The sequence below is a fragment of the Myxine glutinosa genome, chromosome 5 (assembly GCF_964187855.1).
Source record: "Myxine glutinosa chromosome 5, kmMyxGlut1.1, whole genome shotgun sequence".
In the NCBI taxonomy this organism is placed as follows: domain Eukaryota; kingdom Metazoa; phylum Chordata; class Myxini; order Myxiniformes; family Myxinidae; genus Myxine; species Myxine glutinosa.
In genome coordinates, this window is record NC_136265.1 from 180340715 (window position 1) to 180355661 (window position 14947).

The 14947-nt window shown below is 32.2% G+C and overlaps 1 protein-coding gene across 7 annotated transcripts in view; it reads right to left on the bottom strand.

The window, feature by feature from the left end:
• ZNF335 (zinc finger protein 335) overlaps positions 1-14947 on the bottom strand; it is a 167056-nt gene that overhangs the window by 85983 nt on the left and 66126 nt on the right. The window lies entirely within an intron of this gene.

The following is a 14947-nucleotide window of genomic DNA, read 5'->3' on the forward strand; positions in this document are numbered from 1 at the left end:
AACGTATCCCCATTACATTTTTTTATTTATTTATTATTTTCAAGGGTTATCAGCTTTGTTTTTTGTAATTCCTGTGAATAAAATGACCCTAAGATTTCTTCTCCATTTAAATCATATAATTTGTAGGTCCAAGGGACTGTATCCATTACATCAACGATTTTAAATAATTCATTAGTCCATTTTTTTGTATAACCTTTCTCAAAATGGCTTTTCCATCTGTATATTCTTACAATATCACCAACTTTGAACTTCGGTTTTCTCAAATTAATCTCCTTTTCATATTCTAATTTTGTAAATGATTCTGATGGTTTTGATTTTGTTGATGAATGAACGGTATTATTGTAATTATCTACAATACCCTGAATTAAATACACCCATTTTTGAGAACCGAGTTGTGTGAATTTTTTATATAGCCTCTCTTTCAAAGTACGATTAAAACGCTCAATAACAACTGCTTTTCCTTCATTAAAGGTGCTGTATAATTTAATACCCTCCCCCTTAAGAAATTTCATAAATATTTTGTTATAGAACTCTGTTCCCTCATCGGTCCACAGTTTCTTTGGTTTTCTTTTACTTTTATTAAATATCTGTTGGAAGGCTAACATCAGAGTATAACCTCTCTTGTTTTTCAAAGGAACAACCCAAGCAAATCTACTCCTCAAATCAATAACGGTTAAAGCATACTTGTATCCCTTATCATTTTTTAGTTCAATTAAATCAGCGGACCATATGTGGTCGGTGTATTTAGAATAAACTTTCCTTCTTTTAAACTTTGTGATTATAGGTTTATGTAATTCATCAGCCAAAAGCTCCTCAGTCTTGATGACATCATGAGAGCCTAATAGTTTTTTGAGGGTGAATAACCAAGGCCAAGTTTCAATTTAGCATTTATCAAATTTCTCACAATAAACCTATCAACTTTCTCTCTCAACGTTGGATTTTGTATCAAAGACAAATTATACAACATTTCTCTGTCGGCTTTATGTTTTTCAGTCAACGTAGTGGTTTTCCCATAAGCAATATCATGCTTCATACACACTTCATCAACCCTATTTGTAGGTTTAGACCAAGGTTTAGGATTGTCAGCCTCATCTAATCTTTTATCCAAGTTTGTTCCTGGGCCACAGAAAGAATACCCTGGAAGGTGTAATTCCCCTGGAATTCCAGTTGTTGTAAATTTGCTACCTGACAAAAACTTTTGTATGTCTCCTCCACTTTTAGGAGAGATGAATTGACACTTTTTAGAGCCACACACTTGACATATTCCTTTTTGATAAACTCTATTATTTTTAGCTTTAACATAAGAGATATTTTTAGATTTAGTTTTCTTTTTACATTTGAGACAATAACTCATATTTATTTATGAGAAAAAGTCCTACATAGTGCCAAAACCTTTTTGGTTTTCAACATATACATTTCTATCTTGATTTTTAAAACATAAAGAATCCTTAGAAATGGCTTCACTCTCTCCTCCATTTATTTACAAATAAAACTAACTAAAGTCAATAACACCAACATCATCAACTATATGTTGTATATCTGCGCTCTGAATTCATTATAGCAAATTTAAAAACCAATATGTTCGTAAGAGTCATTAATTCTTTATTTTCCTCTTCAGTGCGTTGAGATTTATTTATTTGCCGTAATACCTTCAATCTTTCATTAATCTCAGGAATGGTCATATTTTTATATTTTTCCACCCTCTCTCTTTCCTCCCTCTCCTCCTTCTCCTTCTCCTCCTTCTCCTTTTTCTCCCTTTCATCCTTCTCCTTTTTCTCCCTCTCCTCCTTCTCCTTTTTCTCCCTTTCCTCCGTCTCCTTTTTCTCCCTTTCCTCCGTCTCCTTTTTCTCCCTTTCCTCCTTCTCCTTTTTCTCTCTTTCCTTCTCCTTTTTCTCTCTTTCCTCCTTCTCTTCTTCAACTCCTTCCTCATCCCTTGCTACCCTTGAGTTTGAACCCCAAAGAATATTATACATATACTCATCTGGATTTTGAGATATTCTTGTATCTATAATTATTTTTCTCATAATAGGATACCAATAAGATTTGTTGACGATTTCTAAAAGAGTTTTATATTTCATAACTTTGAGAAGTTCATTTTTATTTAATATTTTAAACAAGTCTCTATTTGTGGGTTTAACAATATCAGTATAAGGCCAGTTTTTAATGACAAAATTCCCATGTATATGCTCCAAATCATAAGGTATGTAATACCGAGCACCCTTTTCTTGTAGGTATCCTTGAATACAAAAATTATAATTCTCTTGTAGTCTTCTTCCTGCCATTTATGTATCAGAAATATATGTGAGATTAATATTATGACAGGTAATACCACCCCATCTTCCCACTACCAAATCGGTTTGTATTCCTCGGCTTTCTATCCTTATCTCATTACCTTCCTTCTTTGTCATGCGAACCATCGCTATACTATCATATATTTTTCTTTTCTTAAAATCACGTATTTGTTGTTTACTAATTGTACTTCCACATAAATCCTTATCTTCACCAAGTGGATAATATTCTTCTTTACGAGACTGATTTAAATCATGTAGGTCTTCTATGTTTATTGAAAAAGACCAATTATACCCTAAATCAGGCATATCATACCCCCATTTATTAATTCGCATATTAACTAAATGTCCTTCTTTATAAAATTCAATTGTAAGCAGGTAGTTAAATTCAATGAGGAAAGGTGTATGGTCAGTATAACCAGGTGTTGTGGTTGTAAATTTTACTTGTTTAACAAAACGTGCTGTTTTCTTTAAAAATATATATTGTGATAAATCACTTAATCTAATTAAGTCATTCGCATCTGTAGGGTTTGGATAATTGATTAATTTATAAGTATTCTTCATATTAATATTTTTACTTACACTATATTTTTGTCGTTCAGCCTGTGCCTTTGTATAATAATTTGATAAATCAATATCCTGAGAGGATTTTCCAAAGATAGAACCATCTTTTCCAACATAAGTCATTTATATTAGATTAAAAATGATATCATAAAAATTTTCATTATTGTTGAGTTGAAATAATACATATAAACATAATTGACCACAACATTTAGAATTAATTTCTTGAACTTGAAATGTTTGATAAACACCATTCTGTAAGAATTGTATTACTTCAACAGGTGGTGGCATACCATAACTATCAAAATAATATTTATCCTGACTATTATGAATACAAACCCAATGAGAACCATTCTGTGTGTCTAAATTCATAATAATATTCTTTGTATTCTTATTTATATGTATTAATTCATCTCTCATACAAATAACCACATTATCAATTTTTAGTGTTTTACAATACTTAGCTAGTTCTATATTTGACGTTGTATTCTTTCCAAATTGTTTAAACCATTTATCCATTTATTTATGAGAAAGATACAATCCATTACCCCGTTTAGTTAGTTTAACACCCGCTTGAGCGATAGAGGAAAGCATATCTCCAACTAACAATCTAGCTTTATCAGGTAGACTTTCAAGTTTTTGAGCAAAATCTACAATTACACCACTTCCACTAATTTGTTTCTCCAACTCCTTGTTATGTCTTTCCAATTCTTTTTGAGCTTTTAGTTGTGCCTTCCTTTCGTTAGCAGTTTTTATCGCTGCTGAAATACCACCAGTCAATGCTCCCGCCGCACTTAAACCAGCAAATAAAGGAATTAGAAATGGGAGAAATCCTCCTCTTGACTCGTCTATTGAATATTTCTTTAACATAGGTTTTGTCATTTTAATTTTAAGTGATCCAGCATCATTTAGTGTTTTCACCTGCTCTCTTGTGAGTAAAACATCAATTCTTACTGCTCCTTTTCTTTGAAATGTATTAACATTAATAATACAAGGCTTTTGATTTTGAATACAAGATGTTAATTTATCAAGATTGATTTGATTAACATATACCCCTACCATTTATTTATGAGAAAAAACCTATGTGATATTAATCATAACACCATTATCTGTATTAATCTGTAATTCTGTTTCCTCCAAAAGCAAACAATAAGCATCAACTTCTTCATTCTCTCCTCTTTCAATGTATAGAGAAGTATCCACTCTATTAGACTTTATAGTTTCCTTTTGAGAACTCAGGTCAATTGCGTAGATTGTATAAAGTTTTTGAAACGACCATATCCAAAATAGGTTCATTATTACCATTACTTTCACACACCTTTTGGTAGGACTTGTAGGCTTCCGCATAATCATTTTTTTCCCAATCAATTTCCAATCTATCTCGCGGATAAAATGTTCCATCAAGAGAAACCCGAAGTTGTTTCACCTTAGCATTATCACTCAGCGCATTATTCTTATTAGTACCCTCCTCTCCATCTGGTTTTTTAAAAATGAGCCAGAGGTATCGTGGCTTTCCTTCAAGAACACCCAAATTCCAAGTGTAGGTAGTGTGTTCCAGTTTAACGTGTTGACATCTTCTTTTAAGGTATGATACATTTAGCGGTTTCTTTGAGTTAAGTCTTCTATTTAACATCTCTTCCGTTTTAAGATTAGGAGTATATTCACTGATATACCAACACAAATCATTAATAACAAATTTATTATTTTCTCCAAAAGCATTTTCATCCCCAAAAAGCAACCTATTTACATTATCATTCCTTTGTAGTTGAAATCTAATTTTAAGCCCATACAAAACTTTATCATAATCACAAAATCCAAATATACCTTTCAGAGGTACTGCTACCGTAAAACTATTCTCTGCTTTTGTATCATCATTATACATTGACTTCCTTTGACTATAACCAGGGTCAGCATTTGTTCCCATTGACATATCAGGAATAAAACCTTCAACAGCTCCCTTACCCATTCTATCACTAAACGAATATAGTGTAAATTTCATCATTTCAGATATAGCAGAGACATAATCAACCGCTTCAACCTCTTGTGTTCCAATATACAGGCGGACACTATCAAACATTTTCCAGAAGAAATCATTTACGAGTGTAGCATTAGTATTATTCGCAGCCTTAGTGAATTTAAATTTACACAGCAAGAAACTATCAGCTATATTCAAGTAAGTTTGTTGATTATTTATTTCAAAACTTTTTGTTCTGTTTGAATTCCAGTCTGTTCCTGTTATAGCATTTACCTTAAAATAGTCTTCCTTTTTAGTAGAGTTTGAAATGATAATCGTATCATCCAAATCATAGATACTATCAATCGCTTCCATACTTGTATTTATATAGCATTAAAATCGTTGAAACCCTGACCCAAGTATTTTAATGATTTTTTGTCGTTCTTGTGAAGATAGTTGAGTTTTACCTTTTTTAATTTCTTTGATTGCTTGTAATTTATGAGACTCCTTTTGAGCATCTTTTATACTCTTTATAGCACCCACAACTGAGCCCACGGCTGAAGCAGTTGAACCAATTAGGTCTTTATGTTTAAGGATGGTTGAACCAATACCCATTAGAGTATCAATTATCCCATCTCCTTTATTTCTAAATTGATGTCCCACACCCCGTTGTCTCTTTGGTTTATAGTATCCTCTCCCAAGAAACATACCTTCACCCTTATAGTATGGTGAAAGGAACATCCCATCCCCTGTAATTATTTTATATTTTCCCAACTCGTGTTTTCTCACAATAACCATTATTTATTTATTGAAAAACTTCACGTAGGTGAATTCTGATGGATATAATTTCATCATTAAAGGATATCATACGATTATCTTGGTCGGTTATCCTAAAATTTACTCTGTATATGGTTTTTCCTGACACAGGTAAATAGACAAGATTTTTTGGTTCCATATTAAATTTATAACCAATCGGGGTTGAGTATGCGCTGAATGAAAATATTGTATTTGTTCTTATTCCATCGTTATAAGCACCATCAATCAAATCACAATGAATTAATACTGAATTTATACCGGAGGATATTTGAATGACATTATCACTGTAAGACGTCCCGTTAGTTTCAATCTTTTTAGAAGAGAACCCCAATAGCTCTCTGAACGAATTTTCAATCGTGAAATCAACTTTATAATTATTTTTAAGTTTAATAGTTGATTTTGAAGTGTGTTTTTGAATATCTATTACAATATTTTTTGGTTCATCACCTTTTTCTTTCATAAGGCGAGAGACTTCTGAAGATATTTGAGAAATCTCGTAAGCACCGGGTGAAACGGTTATAGTTTTATATCCACTTCCTGGATTATAACTAAACTTGTTGTTTTTCTCTGTGATATTAAAAAGGGTATTGTAAGTCTCCATTGACAACAAAGAAGCCTCATATTCTTTTTTGGGGTCAAGTTGTAGTGGGTAAGGGAATGAAGCTGTGTAATCACTCGTTGTGAAATTAAAACTAAGAATTGTGCTTCTCATCTTATTTAATATCTAATAAAATATCTTTGTATTGACATTTATTAATTATTTTCATATTCATCAACTGATCTAAAATGGCGGATGCTTCATTAAAACAATTGTTGTTTCCAGCCTTCTTACTACCTAACAACAATAATAACCTATTAACTAATTGTGATGGGTCATTTGGAAGAAAACTAACACCCGAACCAAGCTTACTTAAAGCATCAATAATATGTTTCTCCTTCTCATTCTTCTTACTTTTACCAGCAACAGAAACTCCATAATCAAGTGCGTTTAGCAACTCAATATACTCTCTATCTTCCTCTCTTTCCATATCAAGCGGTTCATCAAAATAAGGTGAATTAGAATGTCCATCTTTTGTTAGAAGAAACATTAATCTTGGGGTTAATTCAACATTTGGTTGGTCAGAACTTAAGAACACCAATTTATCATTAAATATCAATAACTTTTCTTTCACAAGATGGAACTGTGCTGGTTCTTCTGTTGGAATGAGACCTGCTCTGGTTTTTGAACCCTTCAAATATTCATTGTTTTGAAGAGCTTCTACAATATAATTGGAAAGTTTATTTACCTTCTCAAGATGCCGAAATAATCCTTCATCATCATATTCTAATTCTCCAAGTTCTTGCTCTGTCATTTGACTAAAATCTTTGAGCATTTGAAATTTTTTTGGAGTAAATTCTACCGTGGGAACTGTAGGTGAAATCGTTTGTTGAGTTTTTAAAAGTGGTTTAAAAAATTTCTCTTGTTTTCTTTCAAAGGCTTCTTCACCAGTTAGTTTCTGTCTCCTTTTCTTCTTTATGTCTTCCTGTTGCTTTACAACTTTTGAAACCAACTCTTGATGTTCTTTAAACTTTCTTACTCTTTCTTCGGTATTCATTTTCTGTATTTATTTATTGAAAAATATCATTTAGTATCTCATCTTGTTTCACAACAATATATTTATATTTTCCAATCGTGTGTTTCATATTATTTTCAAATTCCTTCTTACTACGTAATGTAGAACAATTATCTCTCCAAAAATTATTTGTATCTATTGAATTTAACTTAAATAAAATAAAAGTATTAGCATTGTTTCTTATTGAGCGCCGAGGGAGTTGAAAATATGACTGACTAAGATAAATACAATTACAAGAAGAATGTCTCCCTCTTGTATAGTAGCTATCCATTACTGTTTGGTTTCTCTCATTAACACAATCATCAAAGATAACGAGGTTCTTTTTTGATTTATCTAAATCTTGAGGTGAAGGTATATCATCCGTATTATCACTGAGAATACAAGTTATGGGTTTTGGTTTTGATTTTGATTTCTGTGTATCACAAAATAATTGTATTATATCATCAATATTATAATCATTTAGTTTGTTTTGAAGTTTAAATAAACCGATAATGTCTTCCTTTTTAAGCCCCGCATTAAAACCCTGTGAGAGTAGTTGATACTCAGGTTGAAAACTTGACTTTGTAAAAATTATTAAATTATCATAATCTAAAAAATTAGGACTAAGGAGCATCTTTAAAAGTAAACAGGTTTTTCCACATCCGCTTGAACCGACTATTAGACATCTCAATGAATTTGGAAGATTTTTATGGTTATTAAATTTTATCTTATTTTCCCAAACAGGTAAAAAATCATTCATTTATATATTTGGAAAACAAGTCATCTAACTTTTTTTGAGTTTTTTGAGAAACTCTATATTTTATCCTGAGTTCAGGTTTAATTTCAAAATAATCCATTATTTTGTTTATATAGTATCTTGTATTAACATTTCCATTAAAATTATTTTGAATAATAAATATCATTAAACCCTTATACATTTCCTCAATACAAATAGTCTCTTCCCTTGTAAGAAATGGTGTATTATCACCATAATACTTAACATTCATCTCTCTTATTAATCTTGTAAAGTAATTCATTTTTGGTTCTAATTTAAAAGAGTTATATATTTTTCTATATTTTTTATTATCATTAATTAGAAGATAATCACAGAAAATACATTGTTTATATGCTTCTGATTCTGTATTAAGCCCCACTCTACCACAAGCCGGACAATTCTCTAATTTATCATATGGAGAGTCTGGAAATTCTAAATATCCTTCAGAATTTATCATATTTATAAAGTAAAATTATACTTAAAACAAAGTGCCTTTTTTAGAGGCTTTTTTAAAGATGAAACTGTGCTTAAAGTAAAACACCTTTGAGCTTTTCAACTCGTTTTATGTATATAACTTTACTTAAACTAAACGCAAATTTATTAGCTAATAAATACAATGTTTCAAAACACAAACGACAAATTTCAATCAATCTCTACTTCGGTGGAAGATATAGAAAAATATGTCAAAGATGTTAAATTGAACAAAGATAAATATGGAAATTTTTGGATTAAACCCATAATGGAGAATAACATGTGTCCTTTTATTAAATTTACGGGACAAGCTATGTTAATTAATAACTCTATTAAAGTAAATTTGACAAAAGTTTCTCCACTACTACTAACAATTTACTCAAAGCTTGAAAAGGTCATTGATAAAGAAGCTTTGAAAATGAATGATAAGACCATCAACGATTCTAGAGGAAACATTTGTATATTCTTTAATAGACCCAAAGATGTGGGTGAAATTAATAATATGAATATTAGTGGTGAACTATCATTCCGTACTCTGATTATTAGAGATTATTTGAAAATAACATTTAATGTAAAAAATATTGTGGTTATTAGTTCTAATGAAAGAAAATATATAGATATTGATGGAAGTTTAATGGTATGTAAATGAGTGATATTAACAGTCAATACTCTGAGAGTTATTATACTGAGAGTCTAGGATCTGAAGATAGTTATGATACTAATAGTTTGTGTTCAAATGATAGTTATGAGAGTAGCTTTATTGATGACTCAGATAGTGAAATTGAAATTGATGAACTAGAGTATCTAAACTTTCTGGCTAATACATAGACGCTTTACTTTAAGTAAAGTTATATACATAAAACGAGTTGAAAAGCTCAAAGGTGTTTTACTTTAAGTAAAGTTATATACATAAAACGAGTTGAAAAGCTCAAAGGTGGTTTTACTTTAAGTAAAGTTATATACATGAAACGAGTTGAAAAGCTCAAAGATGTTTTACTTTAAGTAAAGTTATATACATAAAACGAGTTGAAAAGCTCAAAGATGTTTTACTTTAAGCACAGTTTCATCTTTAAAAAAGCCTCTAAAAAAGGCACTTTGTTTTAAGTATAATTTTACTATATAAATAAATATGATCAAAGCAACGTATTGCGACGTTTGTGAACAAGAATATAAACAATACAAAAGACACCTTAAAACTAACAAACACACATTTAATCTACTTCACCTACTATCTCCTATTCAGAAGGAAACAAAACACTGTTCTGCATGTCATAAAAATATCCTCAAGAAAGGCTTCGAAATACATCTTAAAACAATTCTACATTTATCAAATTTTATCACAACTAAAAACTCTGATGGCGCATTCAAAGGACATATTAAAATAAGAGTCTTTAACTTCAAACCTCCTGAACCAGAGTCTATAGTTGATGCTGTAGAAATAGTTAAACCTGCTGTTCAAACGTTGATTGAAAAAACACTAAAAGAAATGAAACCACTTAAATTTTATATGGGAGTAAAATTAGAAATGACAAAGGACGAAGGAGTTATAGATACACCATACATGAGAACTGAGCCACACTTTATATCTTCATATCAAGATTTTAAAACATCAGGAGTCTATGATGAACTTATAAAACAAGAGCAAGATGTGGATAATTCAATCGTAGGAAGTGGCTTCAATATAGGAAAAATTATTTACATAGACATTCATATTCTTAAATCAGATCCTCTAAAAGCTTCTTCCTACATTGATTTACCCAGTGTTATCAAAAATAGAAAAGCAGTTATCAATATCAAAAATAAAGACAATAAATGTTTTCTCTGGTCTATTCTAGCACACTTACATCCTCCACATTTTCATGATGAAAGAGTATCTCATTATAAAAAATATGAGAATACATTAAATACGAAAGATCTAAAGTTTCCGATGGCTTTAAATGATATTCCTAAATTTGAAAAGATAAATAATTTATCAGTTAATGTTTATGGTCTAACAGAAACAAACAGCATTCAGGTTTTAAAGCTTTCTGACAATTGTAAACAAACTCATATTAATCTTCTATATTTTAATTCAGAGGAAAATTCACATTATACATACATTAAAGATATTGCTAAATTAATAAAACCACAAGTATGTAAAAGAACAAATAAAATATATATTTGTTTGCGTTGTCTTAACTTCTTCCATACACAAGAAAGATTAGATAAACATTCAAATTATTGTGGTGAACATAAATCAACGGTAATCAATATGCCTAAAGAAGGCTCAAATATCACATTCAAAGATGAAAATAAAAAGATCAAACATCCATTTGTTATATATGCTGATTTTGAAAGTATTCTAGAAAAAATAGATACTGCTTCTCCAGATCCAAAAGATTCATACACAAATAAATATCAAAAACATACTCCTTGCGGTTTTTGTTATTATATCAAATCATCCGTTGGTGATAAATATAACAAGTTAGAGGAGTATAGAGGCTCAAATACCCCAGAGGAGTTTGTGAAACGACTAGAAAAAGACTGTGTCCGATTAACCAAGATAATGAGAGAAACTAATAAACCAATGTCCTTGACGAGTGAACAGAAAAGGGAATTTAGAAAAAACAATGTTTGTCATATTTGTGAGGAAAAAATTGGTGAAGGTCTAAAGGTTAGAGATCATTGTCATCTCACTGGTAAATATAGAGGTCCAGCTCATCAAAGTTGTAATATTAATTATCAACTCCCCTCTTTCATTCCTGTCTTTCTTCATAACAACGCTCATTATGATACGCATCTATTTATTAATGAACTTTCAAAGACATCTGGACACATTTCAGCAATTCCTAACACAGATCAGAAATACATTTCATTCACAAAAACAATTCACACATCTCCTATTACTCATATCAGATTTCTTGATACATTAAAATTCATGGCAAGTCCATTGGCTAACTTGGTTCAAAATCTAAAAGAGTTTCCATGTCTTTCAGAGTATTTTTCAGATAAAGATTTTCTAACACAAAAGGGAATTTACCCCTATGACTATTGTGAGAAACCACCGGTGAAACCACCTGTTCTCACCCAGATTTGGTGCCCCGCCCACCGCGTGACGTGGCCTCCTTGGAGCCTCACGCGATCGGGAGGCGATTCGGCACGTGATTGGTGGAGGGTCAGAGAGTTGAGACCAGCCCGACCAGCCCAACTCGCCATCTTGTGCAACGGACGCGGCTCGAAGGCTCCGAGTGGGAAATCTCAAAAGGGCTTTCCTTGAATCCTCACGACAGCCGAGTTGGGCTGGTCGATTACAGTTCGGTATTTTACGAGCGAGTAACTCCGGAAGAGAACGAGTGATTCCCGGATCTCGTAGATTGGAACCGCGAGTGATTGCCTGCTTTGTGTTTGGAGCTTCTGGGGCCGACAGTTCCTGCAGGCCTTGTGCGGTGTATTCCACTCTGTTACCCTCCGAGTCCCGGAGATCGTCGATTGGAACCGCGAGTGATCTTGCCTGCGTCCTGTTTGGAGCTTCTGGGGCCGACAGTTCCTGCCGGCCTTGTGCGGTGAATTCCATCCTGTTACCCTCCGAGTCCCGGAGATCGTCGATTGGAGCCGCGAGTGATCTTACCTGCGTCCTGTTTGGAGCGTCTGTTGCCGACAGTTCCTGCAGGCTTTGTGCAGTGTATTCCATTCTGTTACCATTTATGGTTTTTGTGATCGAGCCAATAAAGCATCGTGCCTTACCCCTAGAAGGCCGATTAAAACACAATTGTGTTTATTGAGTTCTCTCTGTCCACTCCGTGGACTACTTGAAGCCCGGACATTAACGTCCGTATTCCGTGCTGGGAACCATTTCACAGCCGGGATCGCGACAAAATATGGACTCATTTGAGAGATTCAATGAAACACAACTTCCTTTAAAAGAAAATTTCGATAACAAATTAAACAACAGTCATATATCTGATAAAGATTATGTACACGCACAAAATGTTTGGGAAAAATATAACATCAAGAATCTTGGTGAGTATCACGATTTGTATCTCAAAACTGATGTGCTTTTATTGGCTGATGTATTTGAAGCCTTTAGATCTGTTTGTCGCACTGGATATGGATTGGATCCTGCTCACTACTACACAGCACCTGGATTGGCTTGGAGCGCGATGTTGAAAATGACAAAACAAGATTTGGATTTGATAACCGATGTCGATATGCTTTTGATGATTGAAAAGGCAAAAAGAGGTGGAATTTCACAAGTATGCTCGAGCAGATACGCAAAAGCAAATAACAAATATCTTCCAAATTATGATTCAACGAAAGAGAGTTCTTACTTGATGTACTATGACGCAAACAACTTGTATGGCTGGGCAATGTCTCAAGCTCTTCCTTATGGGAAACTAAGATGGGTAAAGGAAAAAGATTACACAAAGGTTTTACAAGATGTATGTATCTCTACACAAAAAGAATTGGATGATTCAAAGGTTGGTTATTATTTTGAGGTCGATTTAAAATATCCTGAAGAACTTCATATCAAACATAAAGATCTTCCATTTGCTTGTGAGAAAGAAAGTCCAAAGAAAGAATGGTTGAGTGATTATCAACGATCGTTTGATATAGGTGAATCAACAGAAAAATTACTTACTACATTATATAACAAGAAAAATTATGTACTACACCAAAGAAATTTGCGACAATATTTATCAAAAGGTCTAAGAGTAGAGAAGATCCACAGGGTTCTAAAGTTCAATCAAAGTCATTGGTTAAAGGGGTACATTGATTTTAATACACAAAGAAGAACAGAGTCAAAAACAGATTTTGAGAAAGACTTTTATAAATTGATGAATAATGCGGTCTTTGGTAAGACCATGGAGAATGTGAGGAAAAGACAAAATATCAAACTAGCAACATCTTGGGAACAAGCATCAAAATTAATTAATAGACCGAGTTTTACTAGAGCTGAGGTCTTTACTGAGAACTTTTGTGCGATCCATTTGGTTAAAGAGAGTATTGAAATGGACAAACCTATTTACATTGGAACATCAATTCTTGACTTGTCAAAGTCATTAATGTATGATTACTTTTATATTAATCTAAAATCAAAGTATAAGGATAATGTGTCATTGTTGTATATGGATACTGATAGTTTTATTTTGAAAATTAATACTGATGATGTTTATTCAGACATGAAAAAGGACATTAATATCTATGATACAAGTAATTACAGTCCAGAGAGTGAGTTGTTCTCTTCTAAAAATAAAAAGGTGATTGGAAAGTTCAAGGATGAATTGGGGGGAAATGTTATGAGTGAATTTGTGGGATTGAGGTCAAAGGCTTATGCTTATAAATACATTGTGAATAACGTTGAAAAGACTGATAAGAAGTTAAAAGGTGTAAAGAAAAATGTCATTAAAGAAACAATAAACTTTAAGGATTATTATAACTGTTTAACAACAAAGAAAGAAGAGTTTAGAAAGATTAATGGAATAAGAAGTTATAAACATCAATTATATTCAGAAGAGGTGAATAAGAAAGCATTGGGGGCTTTTGATGATAAGAGGTTTATTTTAGAAAATGGAATTGATAGTCTCCCTTATGGTTATATAAGTATATAAGTGATAAGATATATAAGTGATAAGATATATAAGTGATAAGATATAAGTGATAAGATATATAAGTGATAAGATATATAAGTGATAAGATATATATAAGTGATAAGATATATATATAAGTGATAAGTTAAAAAGGGGGGGTTAGGGATTTTAACGGGCTACCGCCACCTTTTTTTACTATTATATAAATGATAGAACCAAGTATCAACCAGACTAAAGAGTGGAGGTGTAATCAACCTTGGTATATAAATGGAAAACATAACGAATGTGAAAAATATCAGATTCAAGAGGTTGAGCGAATCACTGGTCAGAAGGTTCTCAAGACGGATAAACGTATTCATTTGTTAAGTGGGGTAATGGAGGGCGGGAAGAAAAATATATTAGAGTGGAGTGAGAACATTAATGGTTATCAATCGGATAATAAATATTATAATTTTAAAATGGTATGTGGGAGAGGTGGAGGTCAAACAAGAACCCTCCGTGAAACATACCACTTTATACTTTCACAACAAAAGGTTAAGGAACCTGTATACTTTATAAATATACTTGATGGGGATGAGTTCTATAGGAGAATGGAACTCTTAAAAAAGTTAGAAAGAGATAATATATTTATAGGCTCATTAGTAGAGTGGTCTAAGGAACTACATTAAGGGGCTAGTGGGGGGAATAGGGTAAAAATTACATGGAAGTGAGAATGATCATAGGTTCATAAGGCTAGAAGGATTATAGGTTCATAAAGGAAGAAAATCATAGGTTCATAAGGCGAGAAGGATCATAGGTTCATAAGGTGAGAAGGATTATAGGTTCATAGAGGGAGAAATAGAGGTGTTTATGATTTTTGAAAAAGACAAGGGGTAAATGACATTAGATAGGGATTTCCCATGTTAAACGGAGGTGTCCCAGAA